The 6,979-nt window shown below is 39.0% G+C and overlaps 1 protein-coding gene across 1 annotated transcript in view; it reads right to left on the minus strand.

The window, feature by feature from the left end:
* LOC140157961 (WD and tetratricopeptide repeats protein 1-like) overlaps nt 1-4,132 on the minus strand; it is a 30,948-nt gene extending 26,816 nt beyond the window's left edge. The window contains 1 exon segment of the mRNA XM_072181208.1: nt 4,035-4,132. The gene's annotated coding sequence lies outside the window, so the exon portion shown is untranslated.
* Nucleotides 4,133-6,979: the final 2,847 nt, after the last annotated feature.

A 6,979-nucleotide genomic window follows, 5' to 3' on the forward strand; every position in this document is an offset into this window, starting at 1 on the left:
AAAGGTAAAGTAAACGCACTATAAATTTAAGATATTCAAAGTTCTGAATGTCTTAGTAATTCTGTTGATTGGACATCCGGGCATGAACCGGCTGACAATAGCACTGGAGTGAAAACAGCATTCACTGAGTGTATCACAAGCTATCACACTATTGTGCCAGGTTGTTTTCACTCCAATGCATGAATGGATGTGACATGGCACCGACCGAGAGAATTAATGAAAACCGCAGCGAGAAAGGTTTTATATGAATAGCAGTGGTGTAGTTGAGCCCTCAATGTCTGAGTCTGAGTCCTTGGTATTCGAGTCCTAGCCAATTTGTGATGTCCGAGTCCTGAATGTTCGAGTCCGAGTCCTTCAAATTCAAGCTCTAGGCTTTTCACCAACTTTAGAAGAGCTGTTTGCACAGCCCTATACTATACCCTATGTGGGCAAGTCATACTTCAGTATGACTTGCCCTGAACGTCCATATATGTTCAGAAGAGACGGATACATTGCATGAGAGCCTGCCAATTTAAGCTTCCTATAATATCAATTGCACATAACATACGAAGTCACAAACTTACAAACTTCAATATGCACTTCAAATACAGCAGACCAGCTGTTAATTATTACCGATCCTGTAGAATAACTTACATAATCATCCATTTCATGGAATCCCGTTGCTCAGAATTGCCCATTTCATTTTTATCTGTCAAATGCGCTGTGGATGTGCTCCATTAAATCACAGGTGTGAAACTGACTTTATACCACTCGCAGAAAAGCCAGCCTTGTGGCGCTGGGGCATGACGTCATCGTGGACGTATGCAAAATTTCCGACGGGCGTTATATAACACGTATTGAGATTGGTTGCAAAAGCCATTCTTTGAAATTGTAAGCCAATCAATGAACGCGACGGCCTTTTACGGTATTAATTAATGTGACTCACCAGTAAAATCGTCTAACCTGATTGGTTTACAAAACTACTTTGATAATTGCTAAGCCAGTCAGCGTGCTCGATGCAACAATCTCGTAGCGGTTTTTTCGAGGCGAATTCACGTGGTGATCCAGCGATCGAGTATAAATTCAGCTTGACAACTGCTCTCGCGCGAGATCGCAGGTGCAATAACAATACATGGACACAATCACTGTCATCTACACAATGGAATAATGAATTATTTATGACATACATCGGCTGGATTTTACGATCGAGGTAAGGTTTTTGGCCTGTCCCTGCGTGAATATCCTTAGTTTTCAGCATCAAAGATACTTGCGATGACCAGTTTTTTGCGGACACTTTGATAACAGGTAACTTTTATAGGTCATAGGGTAGAAACTATAGTTGTACAATTTGTACGAAATATACATTTTGCTATAGGCCTAAAATGTTTACAAAAATATATTGGTCCATACGTTGTGCTTGTATTCAGTTGTTCGACGTATAGCCATATACGTCGAACAACTGAATACATGCAGAAAGTTGCCTGTTATCAAAGTGTCCACAAAAAACTGGTCATCGCAAGTATCTTTGATGCTGAAAACTCAGGATATTCATGCAGGGACAGGCCGAAAACCTTACCTCGATCGTAAAATCCAGCCCATGCATGTCATAAATAATTCATTATTTCATTGTGTAAATGTCACTGATTGTGTCCATGTATTGTTATTGCACCTGCAAGTGCAGTTGTCACGCTGAATTTATACTCGATCGCTGGATCACCACGTGAATTCGCCTCGCGAAAACCTCTACGAGGTTGTTAAACATCGAACACGCTGACTGGCTTAGCAATTATCAAAGTAGTTTTGTAAACCAATCAGGTTAGACGTACTTTACTGGCGGGTCACATGGGGGTCACATCAATTAAGGCCGTCGCGTTCATTGATTGGCTTACAATTGCAATAAATGGTTTTTGGCAACCAATCACAAAACGGGTTATATGGCGCCCGGCCGTCAGAAATTTTGCACAGTCCATGATGACGTCATGCCCAAGCGCCACGAGGTGGAGGCTTCGCTTGCTTTCGCAGGGGTATTAAGTCAGTTTCACACCTGTGATTTAGTGAAGCACATCATAAAATCTCTGAGCACATCCACAGCGCATTTGACAGATAAAAATGGAATTTGCAATTCTGAGCAACGGGATTCCATGAAATGGACGATTATGTAAGTTATTCTGCAGCATCGGTAATAATTAACAGCTGGTCTGCTTTATTTGAAGTGCATATTGAAGTTTGCAAGTTTGTGACTTCGTATGTTATGTGCAATAGATATTACAGGAAGCTTAAATTGGCACGCTTTCCTGCAATTTGTCTGTCGCTTACGAAAGTTATTTGGAGTTCAGGGCACGTCACACCGAGTGTGACGTGACCTCGCTGGGCATAGCACAGCCCCCTGTGGCCATTAAGAATTTAACAAGTCATCTAGAGGAGTTATAAATCGCTCTTGCAAATGCAACTTAAGAAGAACTGTAGAGGAGTGATTGCTCTCACTCCTCTCAAAAGGCAGTCCCTGCTGGGGGGCACTCAAATATGAAAGTGCGATACATGTGCCTACCGGAGTACAACACTTAAGTTTGTTCAGCTTTTACATAGCACTGAATATGAGCATGTTGCCCTTGGGGTCAACGCTAAGTCAGGTTTGCCAATCAGGAGATTGATTGATTTGCCCAGCGCTCGGATTTTCAAATACGGTAGATCGCTATCCAAATAAGGCAGATCGTAATAAACAGCGCCGTTCATTATGACTTAATTGATTTCCCCCAAACATCATATGATCAATGATGTCATGATGAGCGGCGCTGTTTATTACGATCTGCCTTACCTGGATAGCAATCTACCATATTTTTTATGAGCAGCGAAAAGTCCACTCCACGACTATGTACATGTGAATATGGTGGTGAATGCACGCTAAATCGCGGCGACACATACACGTAGCTCCTTGGAACTCACGGTCGAGCCGTGAGTTCCAATTATTGAACTAATCATGCAGGGCTCGAAAAATGTTAATTTCCGGGAAGCAAGCTAAATTTACCACAACTTATAGCATATTTTTAAATACCGTACAACAAAGACATAATTTCCCTCCAAATACCAGAATTTCCCTCCAAGCACCAGAATATCCCTCCAAACACTAACATTTCCTGGGAATGAGATTCCCAAATTCCCCACTTTTTCAAGCCATGCTAATCATGTATGTAGGTATGCAAGGCAAACCTTAGTTAACACATTTGCTAGTCAGCCATATTCGCCGACAATGTCAATGCATATTTACATAGAAATTTAAAACAACTGGCCGAAGAAGGCAACCTACATAAATATGTTTTCTATACTTCACTTGACCCAAATATATGATTTTTTATGGTGATAAGACAATCGCACATGAAATTTTAGAGGGATTTTGATAGCAGTTCCATTAAAAAAAGCTGCTATCATAATGAGACTAAGATCTAGAAACACCCTCGAAATGCCGTTTTGGGGAATTTTGCTAGCTGAATATTTTTGATGAAAGTCAATCTTTGACAAGATGTAACTTTGCTACTACGGAAAGTGCTATGAAAAAAAGGTTTTCAGTTTTGGCTTTGTTTACTCAAGGGCTTTAATTTGATATATAAAATGATGCAGTTTGATGGCAAATTTGAATTCACCTAGCATACCTAATGTATGTGCATGTGTGAACAGCATGGAAATTTCATTGTATGTGTCGTAAAGTGTCGAAAAGGAATGTCAGTTTTTATTTTGACATGTCGGATTTAGGGTTATGTCAACAATAATACGACACATACGACAATCGACAACACCTTTTATAGTTAAATATTCTGTCAACTGTATCTTGGACTTTATAGCACTTTAGACATGTAGACTATAAAGAGCAAAATATAAATTATAATAATAAGGTGAAGGTTAAGCTTACCTAAAAAGTCGGTACTGTTCTGTCAATGACTCAGAACAGTCAGTTCCTTGCCCCATTTGGGTCCAAAACTAACTCATGTTGATCTACACAACATAAACAAATAAACTGGACGCTTAGTTTTCCCAATAAATAACTTGTTTCCAGAACTTACCACAAAATGCAAAGCAATTCTTGCCCTTTAAACCACTGTGCCGTACTACCAACTTGTTTGGGTGACACGAGTAAACAGCGCATGCGTCAACATTGCAGTTCCGTGTTGCAAAGTAGTCAAAATTCTGAGTCGCAACTTAAAATATGGTCTAATAAAATGCTTATTCATAACATTTATAATATAATATAAGACCAAATTTTGTCTTAGTAAATACTATATTTATCATTTATAACTAATTTTGCTGCACAAATAATTTAATATAATATAAAATTGTAACAAAATACATTTTTTCTGGAGTAACATTTTCCAAAATTTACTCCAGAGGGCAACAAACACCAAAACAATGGCAGCTGTTAGGCTGATTTTGCAGAGTGACTGGGACGAAACTCTTAGGTTTGTGCCATAAATTGCGTAAAATAAAATGGTACCAGTACTATGGTATAATCATTTTCAGTACTGGTGTCAGTTTTATGAACAAAAACAATGTTCATTTGATTCAGAATTTGGAAATGCTGCTGCAGCAAAATCGTAACGAGTCAAGGGGTGCAGAATTCTGCAGCTTGGCAAACACAGTCAGAGTCTGTTTCTGTTCCGTAACTTCCCTTGGGAAACTCAGCATAACAGACAAAGTTGCACTTTCGCTAAGCGGGTTAGACCAGTTACATTTTAATGATGAGAAACGTTTTACGTAGATTTAATCAGTCATGCTTAGACTTGCTTGCCAGTCCTATATACGCCGTACCTATGTATATAGGGGGTACTACACCCCTGCCCAATTTTGTGCCTATTTTTGCATTTTTCTCAAAAATTATAGCGCATTGGGACAAATAAGATATGTATATTATAGGGGCATGACTACAACTACTGCACTGGAAATTTTATTTCAGCACAGACAACAGTTTTGGAGTTACAGTCAAAAATGAGGGAAAACCAATATTTGATCAATAAATCAATAACTACTTGCTTTGAGTTGCTGAATTTTCAGTACAGTAGTTGTAATCCTTGCCCCTATAACATACATATCTCACTTGTCACCAATGTGCTATAATTTTTGAGAAAAATGCAAAAATAGACACAAAATTGGCCAGGGGTGTAGTACCCCCTTAAGGACTGGCTTACGCCATTTTGGATGTCAATGGGAAATACACACTTAACCAGTCCGGTCCGACTGCCTGATCAGGAAGTACTGCCGAATCAGGCAGTATGTTGCCGAGTCAGGCAACACAGGCTTTGGTAACCCTTCCGAATTTGACAGACTAAGGACTAAATTGTTCATGGTGATTTTATAAAAGATCGGGGGAAATTTTACTTTGACACACATGAGCTACATGTAAGTTGACAATTTTTCACCGGGCGAAAAATAATTCCACCTGGAGGAAAATAATTTAAATAACAAAACAATTTCTAACGGTTTTTTAAAAATTTGATTTAAATATGCAAATTAACTTTATTTTAACTAAGATTGATGAAAAAATACTACTAATTGTACATCCATTGATAATTATATATATTTTACCTACTTCTTTACTCTAAACCAAGAAATAACGGTATATTAAAAGATGCTCTATTTGAAATAGAGCATTGCATTGTGGGATACCATGCTGCCTGACTCGGCAACATACTGCCTAATTCAGCAGTACTTCCTGATCAGGCAGTCGGACCGGACTGTTAACCATTTGCGCCGGTTAGAAACTTGAAAAAAAATCTTAAAAATTTTATCAATGTATATAAAAGTGGTACCAACCTTATTGTGCTTGCTAATTTAAGACTCGGTTGAAACAAAATTAAGGATCGAATGCATTTTAGTGTCCAAAAGGCAAAATTATCGTCAAAGTTCTGCGAAATCTATGGCAAAACTGCTACATGAATTTACGCTGAAGTCACAGAACCTTACACCCAAAGGCAGAACAATGTCAGAAATGGTACTATGCTGCTGCTAAGCACTAACTTAAAAAGGTAGCTTTAAATACCTGGTTGACTGCTTGCATGTTTTTCTTTTTATTGTCATTTTTCTCTTCAGATTTCCACTTCTGAAAGTCTTCTGAAGTTTTGGCATAAGTCTTGTTTATCACATTCAAAGTATCAACATTATGAATATGAGCAGATGCTTGGTATGCAGCAAAGTTAGGCCAGCTTTTAACATTCTCTGTGAGAAACTCATGGTCTATTTGTAAAACTTGCAACCTTTTGTGAACCATGAATCTTGGTTGACTAGATCAGCAAGGGTAGGCATTTGGGAAATTTGGGCTTCCCAAACCCAGTACCATAAATTCCATAATGATCACTTGGTGCATGCATTACTTCCTGAGACTTAACAGCCAAGAGTCTGTCAGCTAATGCTTATTTCTCCTCTTTTGGCACAACACTACTGAAAAGTGCACATGGTACTATCTCTGCATTGAGGTGCAGAGATGCCTTCAGCCTTTGGAAAGCTCTGATTTCACTTCTTGAAACCACAGGATCTACGGCTTCTAACATTAACAAAAAGTTGTACCGTACTCAAGTTATTCCATGGTGCATTGACAGCAGAGTGTGAGCAGACTTGCATGTAAACCACCACAATCTGCTATAGATAAGGGTAGCAAATATCACTAAGTCCCTCACTCTTGGCAATTGTTGTCTTGTTGTAATTGTTCCTTGGGGAAGTTGAGAATTTGAAAATTCCAGCAGACAGATCTTTATGGCATCATATATAGAAGCTTGGCCATCCAACATGCTTTGTGCAGTGCTCGGGGGTGCCTAAAATTCACTTTGTCCTTGCCACCTAAAAATACAAGACATAGTTCCACAAACTCCTGATGATGATCATCTTTTGAAGGCCTAATTCAGGGGTTAAGGTTTTCTGAGCACTAGCTCTCCAAAATCCCCAAGCTTCTGCTATCCTGTGCTTTCTCAATGGGGAAAGGTTCAACTAAGGGACCATTCACAAACACTTGTAAGGGGGG

This window comes from Amphiura filiformis, chromosome 7 (genome assembly GCF_039555335.1).
Source record: "Amphiura filiformis chromosome 7, Afil_fr2py, whole genome shotgun sequence".
NCBI classification, from domain to species: Eukaryota; Metazoa; Echinodermata; class Ophiuroidea; order Amphilepidida; family Amphiuridae; genus Amphiura; species Amphiura filiformis.